We start from the raw sequence: 18,464 nt of genomic DNA on the forward strand, positions 1-18,464 counted from the left end.
ATCGTTAAATCTATTGATGGCAAAAAGAAATTAAGAATGATTTGTACGGGAAAAAAATTTTGTTGGAATTTAACAAAAATAAATCATAATATATGTTCCAAAATATTTATAATCACTGATTAAATTTTATATATATATTTCTCCGATAACTGTTGTCATGTCTTAATTCATAGGAATCGAACACATGACATTAAATATGATATCAATCGTATATATATTGTTTGTAATCAAATGTGAAAACCGATAATAATGACGGAATCCAAATTTTTAATTATATGCAATAACATAAAAGTTATCATCGTTCTCATGAAATGAGCAAATTATTATTCCACTAGAATCGAACATAGATTAAATTATTTGTATGTCCCACAAGGAATATATATGTACATTGCAATGTATGCAATACAAAAATTGGAATTTCAAGAAAAATGTAATTTAATTTATAATTAATAAATTAAATCAATCATTATGGAAAAAAAAAAACTGGGTGTGGTAGCAGTGGTACAAGTGAATGGATCCACTTAGCAGTGGGGAGTGAGGTCGGTCTGGTTAGGTAGTTAAAAACAAGCAATCGCGATTAAATGTGTCTTTAGATATTTTCCATTAGGGAAGACACGACCTACCAACTCAACATGATTCAACTCGAAAAAAAATCAGGTTTGAGTTTGGGGTTTTCGAATTCGGGTCAGATCGGGTTAGACCCGATAGTTGACCCGAAAAAAATGATCGGGTTGAGTTAAAATTTTAATTTTTTTATAAATATATAATTAATAAATATTGCCTACATTTTTATATATTGTATGTTTGAAAAAATATCTATTATATATTTATATCATAAATTTTCATAATTTAATATTTATTTTAAACATTTTTTTCTAAACGATTGTTTATTTGACTTAGTAAATTTGTTTTATTTTTCTACAATTAGACTTTCAAATTTAAATCATATATATATTAGAGATTTTGTTATTATATGTTTAAATTAAAATATTATTATTATTATTTGAATTTTATTTAATTTTTTTAAAAAAATTTAAAATCGGGTTAATCAGGTTGATCCAAGTTTAGGCTCGGGTTCGGGTTGAACAATTTTTGAAGAGTATTATTGCTCAACCCGACCCAACCACCCAACCCATCCGAATTGACACCCTTATATATATATATATATATATATATATATATATATATTTAACTAGGCATATTAAATCAAACGAAAATTGGGTTTTTTTTTCTTATATAATATAACTCACTTTTATTACTTCAATTTGTTCCTTATATATTTATGGTTGAGTTCAAACAATCCTAAGAATACTACTTTAACTTTACTGTGTGTATGGAATAAGGCATTGGGTTTTTTAAATTAATATAAAGAAAATTAGTTTTTGAGAATAAAGTAAATTGTGAAGTTTTGCAAAATTAAGGCAAAACACCATCATCAATGGCGGATGCTGCAATATGTTTTGCGGCAGTCTGCCTATGTCCGCTGCAAAATTGCATTGTTCAAGCTGCCACGTGCAGCCACAAAATTGCATATGTCTAAGCTACTATGTGCAACTTTAATTTGATCGATACACATACACGGCTTCTTTTGTTTTATTTTTTTTATAACTAAATCAACATATATTTAAATAAATAAAAGATTTTGTTTTAAAAATAAAAATATACAAATTCAAAAAATTTGCTTACGAAAGTTAAAGAATTTCATATTTTAACTATTATTATTTTTTATCAATCATATTACTAGTAATAATAAAATAAAAAAATGGATGGATATGCATACACATTTTGTTTCGAAACTAAACCAACACATATTTAAATAAATAATTTTTAAAACAAAAATAGGTTCGATTTTTTTAAAGATAAATTTATTAATATTTTACAAATAAATATTTTTTAAAAAAATGGTTGACTAACAAACCATTTAAACCGATTTATTTTTTAAATTATTGAACTTGATTTTCAATTCTCATTTTTTACATGTAATCTTCATATTTTACTAATAAGATATGTGTCCAAATTCTATAATAATAATAATAATTGAAAAAACAGCGTTTTGTAATTTTGCAGTGTCTGCTACTATTAGTGGCGGATACTGAAAAATATATTGCAGCATCTGTCATTGATAATGACATTTTGCCCTAATGACATGGACACATCTATACATTAATATATATCAGGCCCAGGTATTAAAAATATAATTTTCTCGGTAAAATTTTATTTATTAGCTTTTTAAAGTGAAAGTATTTGTTGGGTTGTAATAATTGTCTTTGCTAGGTAGATCAATCAAAATGTGTCGTTTGAGTTGTTATACATTTCAGAATATTTGAGTTGCACATTACCACCAGCTGCATATTTTGGTAAAGCGGAAACTCACATTCCTACTATTGGTATCATAATCAATGTCGAGATTTTGTACAATTTAAAATATTTGAATTGCACAATTACTATCTGTTATAACTTTTGGTCAATCGAGAATCCTTCGTTCCTATAGATATTCATATAGAATTTCTTTGAGAGTGTCATATATAATGTATACATATTGCACTTCCATTTGACATTTGTCGTAACGATAAACGACGTAATTGCACTTCCATTTGACATTTGTCGTAACGATAAGTAATCTTACATGCACTCTCAGCGTTTATCGTGGGCACGATAAATGGAACACACTAGATGTACGTCCTTCCCGGTCCTCTCATACTATGAAAAGGTCATCTCAATGCTCTAACACCCACACTTGGTATGGACTAAATTGTCTCGCGACATTTTGAAAGATTCATTCATAATTGAAAGAGATCCAAAAAATTCAAGAGAAAGATTGGAGAATTGGTTTATATAAATTTTTTTGAATGAAACCATAGCGAAAATTGTCATTGCCAAAAAATTACAAGGTAATATTTCCATTTATTCATAAAATGAGACATCTTTTTTGAAGCCAATATGGATTTTATTTGATACCTAACATAATGTATGTAAGATTACTTCACCAACAACATATTCGTTTAAAAATAGTTAATCTTAACAAAAATGTTCACAAGACATTCTATTTTTACACAGAACAAGATTCTTTCAACAAGAACTTCACAAAATGTTGATAGTAAAGGAAAAGATTGGTTACGTATAAAAACAAAAATAAATTTGTATTCACATACATAAGAGTTACATAAGAATAAGAATAAGAATTATCTACGATTTTTATTTTTTGTTTTTTTATTTTGAAAAAAAAAAAAGAATCGACCTTCTTTAGAGTAATATAAGTATTCTAATTACAATACTCATTGAGAAAGAATAGTAGTAAATGCAAAAAATAAGCATATTTCAGCCCATAACAAAGAGTTTGAACCAAGAATTTCATATGAACAAGATGAGGATGTAACATGTCTAACACAAAAGTTAAATGTGAAAATTTGTTAAAAATTGTGAGGATTCAAGTCCATCTATCACCAAAAAAATTCATATAATTGACTCCCCAAATATTTATCATATCGGCTTTGTTTATTAACGATTTAAAATTTTGTTATCTTTCTAATTATTTTAGTCTTTGGTCGTATTTTATGAGAGATACTACTTATAAATCTGATCATATTATAATGTGTCAAGAAGTACTTGGTACTACGATCATTGGAGGAACAATACCGAATCCGGAAGATGCTCCAAAAATGTTTCGATTGCTTGTTCGAGAACTACGATTATTAGCTCTATAACTGAATCATATTCTTTTATATGATAAAAACTTTCCGATGAATTAGAATGAAACTTAATCAAAATGAATAAAAAGTTTTCTTCTATTATCGATTGGTATAAACATCAACTACGAATTGGATCCGTTTCTACTTAACAAATAAATGCTTTGTCTACTAAAATTCTATCTAATTGAGAGATAATCGGAGAAGTGACAACCATGTATTTTTCATCACAAAATCAATAAACCAGAAAAGGATGAATTATTTTGTGAAATAATTTTTGAGCCTGTCAAAATTGGAATTTGTTCTAGTAGAAATTATTTAACAATCGGAGAGGAGTGCAAAAAAAGTTTTGTGACGGATTTTTCTCCAAGTTTTTCCTTTATCATATTACGTATAAATCAGAAATTGTTATAATTTAAACGTAATACCTATCTTGATATCCGAGTAAAAAATATTCATATATCTTGTAATTTGAAATTATATTCAAAATTCATAAAAACTCATGTGAGACAGTCTCATGGGCCACAAGAAACATACTGATATATATATTTAGACTCTTTGAATCTAATTTGCCGTCCTTGCTCATTTTAAATTTTGCATTTGCACTTATTTGGATTAGGTTAAACTTTGCATCATTTGCAAGTACGTTTACTGCCTTGAAGTTTTAAGATAACATTATATTGAAGATAATAACAATTATATAATCCAAATTAGAATTATACAATAAATCATAATTAGAAGATCAATGGTGTCTACGAAAAGAGTTCTCGATGGTAGCTATCGCGAAAACAATATACGATTAATAATAATAATAATAATCAGATATTATTAGATGGTAAAAACTTGTGAGAGACGGTCTCACGGGTCGTATTTTGTGAGACATATCTCTTATCTGGGTCATTCATGAAAAAATATTAATTTTTATCCTAAGAGTATTACTTTTTATTGTTAATATCGATAGGTTGACCCGTCTCACAGATAAAGAATTATGAGATCGTCTCACAAAAAATCTGCTCTTATTGAAAAAGTAAATATGACAGAATCAGGATTTCAGAATCAACTGACGAAAGTTTAAGCATTAATTTTAGATATGCAAACTATGATATCTTATCATTTTAAATTTGTACAAAATAAAATACTATAAAGGTAAAATTATATTATTTTGTATTATAATAAATAAAAAGAAGATATCTTGAGAGATGGACTCTCTCCTATATTTATATCTCATATATTTATATTTGTGAGATTTTGACATAAAATAAGACGAATGCCACAGTTTTCTCATAAATTAAATGCCAATTTTGACTCGATATACATGTCTACGTATTATGCTCCAAATACCGTAGCAAAATCTGTCGGTCGATTTCCTAGACCATGATTTTTGTTTGTTTTAATGGAGTATGATTTTCGACAATCAACTGTCAGTCGGGGTAAAATTTTATTTTAACAACTTTGGCTACAAATTAAAAAAAATATTAATAATTGACCTACATAACTTAAAAGTGAAAGTATAATATTAATTTTATTATTATTATTATAAATGATTAGGCTACGAATTAAATCATGTCATTATTTGAATGAGTTGGACAAATTTAATTTATTGACCGATTTCCAAATAATACAGAAGATTTGGAGGCCAGAATTTATTACCAAGAGCTATTTTTCAAACTAGGTGTGATGGAAGAATGAATACATGGTGTTAATTCTGTTTCATTTGTTTTAACAATCAATATAATATATATTGTCATCATTGTGCTTATGTCTGTGTATATCTATCACACTCATTTATTAGATATATAATTTGGATATACTTAATCACATACGATAGATATATATCACCTTATTGGTGGACACGAAGATGACACGATGAGTGAACAACATATCAAAATAATATATATATATATATATATATATATTATATTTATACTATATTATTAAGTATAAGACCCTTAGAGTAACTACCTTAAAGGATACCAAAATATTTAATTACATAATTACTCTTCTTATCCTATTAAAAATCTCATCAAGTCACTCCATATTTTACATAAGAAAAAATGTAAACAAAACTTCCTTTTTAAATCGAACTACTCTTCTAAATTGAAAATAATCTCGTATTAATTATTTAATATTATTTGATCGAATTAAAAATAATAATAACATATACAATGTGTGTGTATTTTTACTAGCATATATTATGTAGGGAAAAACTTATATGAGACGGTCTCATAGGTCGTATTTTGTGAGACATATCTTTTATTAGGGTTGATCCGTCTCACAAATAAAGATTCGTGAGACCGTCTCACAAGAGACATACTCTATTATGTATATGATAGCACTTTGACCACAAAAAACGCGATTAGACCCGGCATTCATGCAAATCCTTTTATAAATTAATTTTGTGTATATTATTTTTCTATATACGTAAAAATAATTAGGCAATTTGAAGATGATTTTTAGAAGAGCTTTTTTTAAATTTTAAAAAATAATTATTTTTTATTTTATTGTGTTTTATAATAAATTTTTTGTATTTTAGAGCAGCTCTTATAGATAGTATTAATTATTTTACGATTAATTAAATAATTGTTTGGGTAAGATGATTAATTGTCCTTTATTTTGAAATTTTGTACCAATTTTTAAATTTTTGCATTGTGATAAATGGGCCATATCATAAACATGCTATTATATATTTTTGGCCCAGCTATATTGGACCAACGAGCCCAGTATAAACTGAATTTCAGCCCATATAGTGTGACTAAAAAATGACAACTATTGAATCTCAAAAACTGATGTGGACCCTCCGTATTTCTCATGGGGACCTACGAGATCAATTGTGTTTAGGTGATAGAGAGTCGGGGTGTCAAAATGCGACACGATCCGTCAATCCGATACGACCCAACACGAAAAAAATCAAGTTCGGGTTGGGTGGATTCGGGTTAGTGCCATGTTAGGCGGGTTTCGGGTTGGGTCGCGGGTTGACCGCGAACTTTTTTTTGAAAATATTACCTTTATTTTTATATATTGTATGTTTGAACAAAATTTATTATAGATTTATATGATAAATTTTCATCATTTAATATTTATTTTGCATGTTTTTATTTTTTAACAATTTTTTATTTGATTTAGTAAATATACTTTTAATTTTCTACTATTAAACTTTCAAATTTAAATCGAAATTTTGTTATTACGTGTTTAAATTAAAATATTATTATTTTTTTTTATTTTTTTGAATTTTTTTCATTAATTTTTTTAAAAAAATTAAAAAAAAAATAAAATTCGAGTTTGGCGGGTTAGACGGGTTGAGTCGGGTTATACGGTTCGTGTTCGGGTTGGAGGTTTTCGGTTTGCTTCAGGTTAGGGTTGGGTTCGGGTTGAAAAAAATATAAAAAAAATTAGCGGGTTGACCCGAAACCCGACCCAACCCACCCGATTGACACCCTTAATAGAGAGTTCTTCTCCGGACATAATATGTCACCATAAGAATAGGTTTCTTGTGATATAGATTTATTGATTTTTATGCATGAGACGAGTCAATTATATCGATATTTACAATACAAATAATATTTATGAAATAAAAGTAGTACTTTTCCAATGGTGTGTAATTTTGTGTTTTGTTGATTTTTAGTCATATTTCAATATAGCGTTGATGTTGAATCGGAAAATATCGACACAACATCGGAAAATTGTTGATTTGTCCCGCTCTTCATCAGCATTCCGTCGAAATAAGACTAAAAATCAATAAAATGCAAAGTTACCTGACTAAAACACAACTTTAAGGGGGTGTATTGGTTATAGACTTTTAATGACTTTTATGGAGTTTAAAAGTCTAGAGGTATTCAAACTAGACTTTTATATACTCCATAAAAGTTTAGTGGTATTCAATGTAAACTTTTGTAAAATTTTAAAAAGTCATGTGGTATTCAAACTTGACTTTTAAAAACTCTACAAAGTCTATAGGTATTCAAAATGTCAATAGAATTTTAATGAATCTATGGAATTCTATTAAGTACAAGAATTATAGCCTAAGGTACAACAATAAAATGTCAACAAAAGTCTTTGATTCAACCTAAAGATTTGGATGTACATTTAATTGAGAAATCTCCCAAATTCAATACAAACTTTCATTCTTTTCTCATCTATTTATTTTTTCTTTTATTTGTACTTTTTAAAAACATAATTAAAATTTAAATTTTTTATTAATTATTATATAACATTTTATTTTTAATTATTTTCTTTAATTTTAGTTAATCTATATATTAAATTATTGTATAAGCAAATTCATACCGATACTATACCAAAATTTTTGGTATACCGAACCAAAAAAACCTTACATTTTAAAAAAATTTATAATTTATTTTTTTAAAATATTATATATTTTAAAATTTTGTATTTTTTTCCGGTATTTCGGTATATACCAAAATTTTCAAATTAGATATCGTTACCGTACCGAAAAATTCGGTATTGTTACCGAAAATTCGGTATTTTTTCCCACCCTAACAGGGCTTGTATTGGCATGTGCTATATTACACAATTTTCTTTGAAAAAAGTGTCAATTTGATGAATTTCAAATTGAACTAGATAATGAAGCTCAATTGTTTTCATCAGCACAAGTTTATGAAGGTGACGACTTTGATAAGTTATTTAATACTCAAAAACAACAACGAGCAAATGCTAATGCATGGAGGGATATCATAGCCAATGGAATGTAGAACGATATTGATCAAATTGTCAGTAATGATTAGATTTTTTTTATAAAAGACTACTCATTATTTTGAGTGTTCTTTTAATAAAATTTTATTATAAACTTATAAAAATATTATTCATTAATATGTTGAATTGACATAAAGAATTGAAATTTTGATTTCAATAAATTGGACAGTTCTTTTGTCTTTTTTCACAAATTAAATTGATTTAACTTTTAAGTAAGTAAAATTTATTTAAATTCATAAATAAAAAAAATAATTTAAAATTGAAAAGATTATCTATCTCTAATAATTATTTTAAAAAAATTAATAAAAAATAAATCACAATTATAAACTACAAAATTCACATAATTCTATGAAAAAGTTTACAAAAGTCTACAAAAATCTTGAAAAAAGTCTATAAGAGTCTATGAAATTTTTTTTTACAATTCTATGAGATTCCATAAAAGTCAATAAAAATCTATTAACTCCACAAATGTCCATCATTTAAAAAAAGTCATTAAAAATCTTTAAAAGTATAGAATGAATACACCCCTAACAATTTAGATGATAAAAAAATATAACTTTGTTGTGAAAAAGTAAAAATTTATGGTAAAAAGTAAAAATCTCAAACTCTCAAAATTTACCAAACTACACACTTTATAATATTTTTCTCTCTACTCAATTGTGATTTTCTTCACAAATGAGAGATCTATTTATAGGAAATCTTTACAAATAATCCAAAAATAAAATACATCATTACCTACATCATCACACACTAATTTTCAATATTTACAACTCTTATTTTCAACATTCAAATATTCAACATTCAAATATTCAATACTCACATTTTAAATATATTTTTCAACACTCCCCCTTGTGATGATGATCATAATGATTGTCTTCATTACGTGTTTTTATACTGCCTCGTTAAAAACCTTACTAGGAAAAACTCATTGGGATAAAAACCATAGTAAGGGAAAAAGAGTGCAGTCACGTAAACTCCCCCTCATGTTGACACGAACAATTCTTCACAAATTTCGTAGATTGCGCATCCCAATATTATATATGTGCTTTCTGAATATTGACGTAGGAAGTGCCTTTGTGAAGAGATCTGATGAGTTTTCACTTGATTGAATGTGACGAACATCAATACATCTATTCTTCTCAAGCTCCTTGGTGAATGCGAAGAACTTAGGAGGAATATGTTTAGTTCTGTCGCTTTTTATGTATCCTTCTTTCATTTGAGCAACACATGCAGCATTATCTTCATATAGTATCACAGGCTTCTCATCAGATGATAATCCGCATGAAATTTGGATATGTTGGGTCATTGATTTTAACCACACACATTCACGACTTGCTTCATGTAGTGCAATAATCTCGGCATGATTTGATGAAGTTGTTACGAGCGTTTGTTTCTGAGAACGCCAAGATATTGCAGTGCCTCCACGAGTAAATACATATCCAGTTTGGGAACGTGCCTTGTGTGGATCAGATAAGTATCCAGCATCAGCATAACCAATTATACTTGGATTAGCATCTTTTGAATACAAAAGTTCCAAGTCTGTCGTTCCTCGTAGATAACGGAATATATGTTTAATTCCGTTCCAGTGTCTCTTTGTTGGATATGTGCTAAATCTTGCCAACAGATTCACGGCAAAAGATATATCAGGCCTTGTACAATTTGTAAGGTACATAAGGGCACCGATGGCACTTAGATATGGTACTTCTGGACCAAGAATATCTTCATCATCTTCACATGGACGGAATGGATCCTTTTCTATGTTTAATGATCTAACAACCATTGGAGTACTTAAAGGATTTGCTTTATCCATATTAAAACGTTTAAGGATCTTTTCTGTATAATTTGTCTGGTGAACAAACATTCCACATTCTTTTTGTTCAATTTGTAAACCCAGACAATACTTGGTTTTTCCAAGATCCTTCATTTCAAATTCTTCCTTCAAGTATGACACAACTTCTTGAATTTCTTTATTCGTTCCAATGATGTTTAAATCATCAACATATACAGCAATAATTACGCATCCGGATGTTGTTTTCTTAATGAAAACACAAGGGCATATTGAATTATTTACATATCCCTTTTTCATCAAGTGATCACTTAGTCGATTATACCACATTCGACCTGATTGCTTTAACCCATATAATGATCTTTGTAATTTCACAGAATAACATTCCCTGGGTTTTGAACTTTGTGCTTCAGGCATCTTAAATCCTTCAGGGATTTTCATATATATATTACTATCAAGTGATCCATATAAGTAAGCTGTAACAACATCCATAAGACGCATTTCTAAATTTTCAGATACCGCCAAGCTAATCAAATACCGAAACGTAATTGCATCCATCACAGGAGAATACGTTTCTTCATAATCAATTCCAGGCCTTTGAGAAAAACCTTGTGCAACAAGTCGAGCTTTATATCTTACTATTTCATTTTTCTCATTTCGCTTTCGAATAAAAACCCATTTGTATCCACCAGGTTTTACACCTTCAGGTGTAAGGACTATAGGTCCAAAAACATTACGTTTATTTAGCGAATTTAATTCAACCTGGATGGCATCTTTCCATTTTATCCAATCCTGCCGATTTTTACATTCACCAAAAGATTTTGGTTCATGATCTTCGTTATCATTTATGATGTCGATTGCCACATTATAAGAAATATATCATCAATTTCATCTATATCTTTTCGGTTCCATATTTTTCCAGTATTAATATAATTGATAGAGATTTCATGATTCTCGTCAGTTTGTGGTTCTGACAGAACATTTTCATCATCATGTGTTTCTTCAGGAACACCATTCTCTATTTTGTGATCATCATGTGTTTCTTCAGAAACGTCATTCTTTATTTTGTGATCATCGTGTTTCTCTATGAATTTTCTTTTTCGAGGATTTTTATCCTTGGAACCGACTGGCCTTCCACGCTTCAGGCGTTTAATGACATCATGAGTATCTTCCATTTGTTTCTTTGGAATTTCAATTCGAGCAGGGGCATTTGCAGCATGTATATATGATTTAGTTACCCCTTTTGTGTCTGCAAATGCATCTGGTATTTGATTTGCTATTCTTTGCAAGTGTACAATTTGTTGTACATCTTTTTCACATTGTTTTGTTCTTGGATCCAGATGTAACAATGATGATACATACCATGTAATTTCTTTTTCGGTATGTTTCTGTTCTCCCCCTAACATTGGGAAGATTTCCTCATTAAAATGACAATCAGCAAAACGTGCTGTGAACACGTCGCCTGTCTGAGGTTCAAGATATCGAATGATTGATGGACTATCATAACCAATATAAATTCCAACCTTTCTTTGAGGTCCCATTTTCTTTCGTTGCGGTGGTGCAATAGGCACATACACCATACATCCAAAAATTTCAGATGAGAAATGTCTGGTTCTTTACCAAATGCAAGCTGCAATGGGGAGTGTTTATGATATGCACTTGGTCTGATGCGAATTAATGAAGCAGCGTGTAAAATTGCATGTCCCCATATAGAAATAGGGAGCTTTGTTTTCATAATCATTGGTCTAGCAATCATTTGCAGACGTTTAATCAATGATTCAGCCAATCCATTCTGTGTATGTACATGAGCAACAGGATGCTCAACAATGATTCCCATAGACATACAATAATCATTGAAAGTTTGGGAAGTAAATTCACCAGCATTATCAAGTCTAATTTTCTTGATTGTATAATCGGGAAATTGATTCCTCAATTTTATTATTTGAGCAAGTAATCTTGCAAATGCAACATTTCGAGTTGATAATAAACATACATGTGACCATCTGCTGGAGGCATCAATCAATACCATAAAGTATCTGAATGGTCCACATGGTGGATGGATTGGTCCACAAATATCACCCTGAATACGTTCAAGAAACATTGGTGATTCAGTTTGAATTTTGACTGGTGATGGTCTTATAATAAGTTTTCCAAGAGAACATGCTTTACATTGAAACTTATTATTCTGAAAGATCTTCTGGTCTTTCAGTGGATGACCATGTGTATTTTCTATAATTCTTCGCATCATTGTTGAACCAGGATGTCCCAATCGATCATGCCAATTGGTTAATATCGAAGAATTATCAACTACCATGTTTGATTCAATGGGACTTATATGTGTATAATGCAATCCAGTAGGGAGCATTGGTAGTTTTTCAATCACATATTTCTTTCCTGATTTATTTGTGATAAGACACATATATTTCTCATTCCCTTCATTCATTGTTTGAGTATCATACCCATGGGAATATATATCATTAAAACTCAACAAATTTCTTTTCGATTGTGGTGAATATAAAGCATCATTGATCAAAAATTTTGTACCATTAGGTAACAAAAATTGTGCTTTACCACATCCTTTAATCAAGTCTACAGGACCTGATATTGTATTCACCGTTGTTTTTGTTGGTTTTAGTTCCAAGAAATATCTTTTATCTCGGAGGATAGTGTGCGTTGTACCACTATCGGGTATGCAAACTTCAGCTTTGCTCATAGCATTTTCCATATTTGAACTTCAAAAAAAATATGCAATGAAATAAATTACTTGCAATATATATTTAAATATAACACAAATCATAATTATACAATAAAACATTATTCTATGAAAAATAGATTATTGTACATTTATATTCTACTATTATATTGTTCATTTTCAGAGAAATCGTTGAGAAAATCTGCAGCATCAATATTGTTCATTTCTATCCCACCAACATATTGATCATTTCCAGAGAAATCATTCATAAAATCACCAGCATCAAAATGAGTTGAATCACTCAAACGGTCACTGCGTTCAGTGAAGTTGGTCTCCTTTTCTTTCCCCTTTAATGATTCTTTATAAAGTTTACAAAGGTGCTCAGGGGCTCGACAAACTTTGGACCAATGTCCTGGAGTACCACATCTGTAACAAGAACTTTCATATCTTTTTGAGTGCTTCTCATTAACACTTGTATTCTCATGATGCCTTTTCTGTGGATGGTTTGGGACGTTCTTTTGAGATGAGTTATAAAAATAACTATCTCGATTATTTTCAAAACCACGGCCTTGACCACGACCACGGCCAATTCCACGTCCACGTCCACGTCCACGACCTCGACCTCGACCTCGACCAAAACCTTGTCTTTGAATTTGATTTTGGTTTCCAGGTTTAAATTCATTTTTACTTACAGCATTTACTTCTGGAAATGCTGTTGATCCAGTGGGTCGGGACTGATGATTTCTCATTAATAGCTCGTTGTTTTTTTCCGCCACAAGAAGACAGGCGATGAGTTCAGAATATCTCGCGAATCCACGTACTCTATATTGTTGCTGTAGAGTAATATTTGATGCATGAAACGTGGAAAATGTTTTTTTCAAGCATCTCAGATTCTGTGACCTCATGTCCACAAAATTTTAATTGCGAGATTATTCTATACATCGCCGAATTGTAATCACTGACTTTTTTAAAGTCTTGGAATCTCAATGTATTCCATTCATTCCGGGCGGTCGGAAGTATAACTTCTCTTATATGTTCGAATCTTTCTTTTAATCCCTTCCACAAAGCCATGGGATTTTTTTCAGTCAGATATTCACATTTCAATCCATCGTCGAGATGTCGACGCAAAAATATCATGACTCTTGCCTTTTCTTGTGACGTGCATATGCCATTTTCTTTAATGGTCTCGCTTAGACCCAATGACTCAAGATGCATTTCTACATCTAGAGTCCATGGCATATAATTCTTTCCCGTGATGTCGAGCGCAACAAATTCGAGCTTTGTTAAATTTGACATGGTGGTACTAAAAAATTACGATGCATTTTATTAGTTAATAATTATTGCAATACAAAGTAACGGATAAACAACAAGTACAAGTATTTGTAAAAATAAAGAAAACGCACGAGGAGGATATTCTCCGATAAATAAAAGACTCGTGAGTATGATAACCAAAATAATTAAAAATATCCTTGAGAAAGCCATCTTCTTTTTTCTTCGAAAAATTTGATGATGAATAATTTTTAGAGAAGAAGAGAAAGTTGGAGTGATGGAATGTGTTTGTGAGATCATATTTATAGGGCAAAAACTAGCCGTTTTTTACCATTTATGACCGTTGGGGTACAAAAAAATAAAGGTATGTATTTGTATAATTTTATGGTAATAATATGATATATATAATATTAGACATGTTTAAATAATTATGTATATCATATCATAATATTATAATGAGTGTCATAATTTATTTTGTTTAAAAACCTTATAGGCTTTTATACTTGTCGTATCCCTTACCGGGAGTGTGGGATGTCGTCTTAACATCCTCCCAGGATTTATAACAAGTTTATGAAAAATTAAGTTTTATTATTTCTAATAATAACATTATATTGTATATTAAATAAATACACAATAAATAAATAACAGTAAAATAAATATAATTATTTTTGTTACCTTTTTCTTCTGTTTGGAGCTTGGAAAAGTATGTAGGACTTTTAAAGCTTCGTGCTGATAACGTGTTGTGAAAAAGTAAAAATTTATGGTAAAAAGTAAAAATCTCAAACTCTCAAAATTTACCAAACTACACACTTTATAATATTTTTCTCTCTACTCAATTGTGATTTTCTTCACAAATGAGAGATCTATTTATAGGAAATCTTTACAAATAATCCAAAAATAAAATACATCATTACCTACATCATCACACACTAATTTTCAATATTTACAACTCTTATTTTCAACATTCAAATATTCAACATTCAAATATTCAATACTCACATTTTAAATATATTTTTCAACAAACTTAAATAATTTTAAATTGACTATTTTCCAAAAATGAATATAATAAAACAAAGGGATTAGACTTTAGAGCACATAAAAAAACATTAATTGAGTTGAGTCATTATCAAAACAAGTTGGACTGCTTTATTTAAACCTTGCAATACATGGACCTATATACGTACCAAGCATGGATACCCCAAAATTTGCAACTATTCGTCAAACACGTGCAAATGAAATGATAAGGTGTAAATTAATTATCAAATTTCGGTTCTAAATTAATATATATATATATATATATATATATATATAATTAACTCAGAAACTCGTTGGTTGGTTTAAATAATATTTATAAGTTATATTTTCACAAATAAATTAAATAATTCATCAGAATCACCAAAAGAATTTTTTTAAAAAATGTTTACTACATAACAACGTCCACTTGCTGCAAAAAACCATCTCAAAAAAATTAATTCATCAGAATCTGTTTGCTACAAATTGATTGAAATATATATCCAACAATCTTTTTTTAAAAAGAGTAGGTCTTTTGTGAGACGATCTTACGAATCTTTATCTATGAGACAAGTCAATCCTACCGACAATAAAAAGTAATACTCTTAGCATATAAAGTAATACTTTTTCATGGATAACCCAAATAAGAGATTCGTTTAAAAAAATACGACCCGTGAGACTGTTTCACCCAAGTTTTTGTCTTTAAAAAAATATAAAATTATTGTCGCGCTTTTTCTAACCGTGGATACAACTTTGCATGATCTAAAATGTGGCATTAAATTTCATATCCCACTATTAAGCGAAAAAATATGAAATTATAAAACCTCCCACGTTCCACAAGTAAAACCAAATCGTCCATAAATTTCATTAGATGGCCGTGGTGGACGCGACTAGGCAAAGCTATTTCGACGCTCAACGAAAAATCACGAAAAATTTAAAGATTTTTTTTACATAAATAATAGTATATCTTAACGAAATTTACGGATTCTTTTTTATGCTCGTAGTTGTACCACTGAAATGAAATTCTTGATTTATTAACCAAAAAAAAGCTTGTTCGCTCATGAAAATGATAAAATATAACCTCGTTTTAAAGTAAAGAAATTTTATATGATTTGGAGTTGTACAATCATCTCCCAGTGTCCAAATCTGGCCTCGTCACTGAATAATCTCCCAACATTTATTACTCTTCGGCCTGCAGGATAACATGGTTCCCCTCGATAAAGCTTTTATGATTATTGTAGTTTTTATTACAATTATTTCCTAAAATTTTTTTCGTGTTGAGTTGATTGAGTCTCGAACTCAAAACGTCATCGAAAGCTTAGATATTGGTGTCAGATCGACAACTAACGATGCTTGTTTTGATATTTTTCGGGTTACGTCCATGTTAAATGATACCTAATGTATAGACCCCCACTAGGATTAGGCCCAAACCAGATTAGGAAACCTCTGATCCATCCTCAGCTAAGGTGGAAAACTCATCTCTGATGATACCACATGGATGGTCCCACTAGGGTTAGGCCCAAACTAAATTGGGGACCCCTGGTCCATCCTCAGCTAAGGTGGAAAGTTCATCCCGACCCAGATATTTTCCTATAAATATCAGGTTTAAGAGTTTAACTATAGATTCAATATATGTTGTTTTTCAGCAGCATCCTTAGATGCTCTCCTCTTATTTCTTCAGTCTATGACTTGAGCATCGAAGGGACTACGCCGGGACATCCTCCCGTCCCCTTTCTAATGGTTTTCTTCGTGATTTCAGGCTTAGAGTCAAGTTAAAGCCTGAGCTGGACTAACGTCACCTACTGGAATCAGATCCTAAATTTTCAGTGAATATCATCTAAAAAAATATATTACGCTGGTTCAAGAACAACTTTTCTGCCCGTGATTATTGTAGTCAGAGTATGTTTATTGGCACTAACAAATCTAAAGGAATTAAAAAGAAAATACATTGTTGGCATATATAACAGCTTCATCAATCAAAGCATCTTCCGACACTTCTAAAATATAGAAAAATTAAATAAAAGAAAGTAAAAAAAATGAAATAAAGTTGGAATGATGCTTGTGGCATCAATGATGAAAGAACATGCCCACTTTCATTAATTATTAATTGGATGTGGTGGTAATAATTATTAAATTACCTAGCTTTATTTATATCAGATCGGGAGAATTACTTTCGATGTAATTTGGAATAAAGAGATTATTTTATTCTTATTACTGATCAATTAATTTAGGTTATGTTAAGATTTATGGATTTCAGTCTTGGTTGAATGACCAAGATTCAAGTCGATTTCAAGTTATACAATTTCTAAAGTTATCGTTCAAATACAACCAAAATTAACGTCATTCGTTTGAAATCCATCCATCGAATCATTCTCTCTCTAAATTAAATTCATCAATCCTTGACAAATACCGTTTGCTCGTCACTCGCCCCGTGTAGCATTTGAGCCAAACTACTTATTCGAGATATACTCATATCACATAAACTCTTCATCAGGTAAATTTTATGTTAAAAAATTAAAATCTGTGTTTTAATTTGAAAATTTATACAGAACAATTATAATATAAACTTAATATAAAGAACATACTGCCATCCATTAAATATTATCGCCCTTCTGTCATTTTTAATACATATAACATAATATATGAGTTAGTTATTGTGTTTGTAAACATGGTTTCTTGAGAATTTTTATCTGATTATTAAATTTTTCAAAACTGATATGAAATGCTTGTATAATAAACAATCAATCAAAATATTGTTCCAAATTTAATGATCTCAATAAGAAAAGTCTATCCAAGATTCTATCAATATAGCTCCCACCAATATAGTTCCGATGGCAAAGTGAGTGGCAGTGTTCATGCTATTGTGTTAAACTAGAAATTTATCGTGTTCACACCGATATGATATAAGATTGTCAAGAGTGATCATGTGCGTCGAGCTTTCATCGTTGAATATTTATGACAAGATTTTGTGCATATACAAGCATAAACAATGTCTATATAATCCTGATAAAGTATCAATTGGAGTGTGAGACTTTTGATGAAGAAAAAACCATACTGATCATTTTATGACGTGACAACTGTGACGACAATGTTCTGACAAACACCACTTAGAACATTCTGATTTTGAGAGTTTCAATTGTTAGTGGTGCACACACATTCAAAACGTTGTGATCCGTTCTCGAGAGAGAACAATCTACATTTCATCGAAAGAAGTTTGATTGAAGCGGTGTTGAAGACGTGCGTGGTGACATTCTCCAAGTGAAATAAGTTGAATGTGTTCATCGTAGAGATACCATTGGAAATATAGATCATT

Source organism: Primulina tabacum, chromosome 7 (genome assembly GCF_025594145.1).
Source record: "Primulina tabacum isolate GXHZ01 chromosome 7, ASM2559414v2, whole genome shotgun sequence".
In the NCBI taxonomy this organism is placed as follows: domain Eukaryota; kingdom Viridiplantae; phylum Streptophyta; class Magnoliopsida; order Lamiales; family Gesneriaceae; genus Primulina; species Primulina tabacum.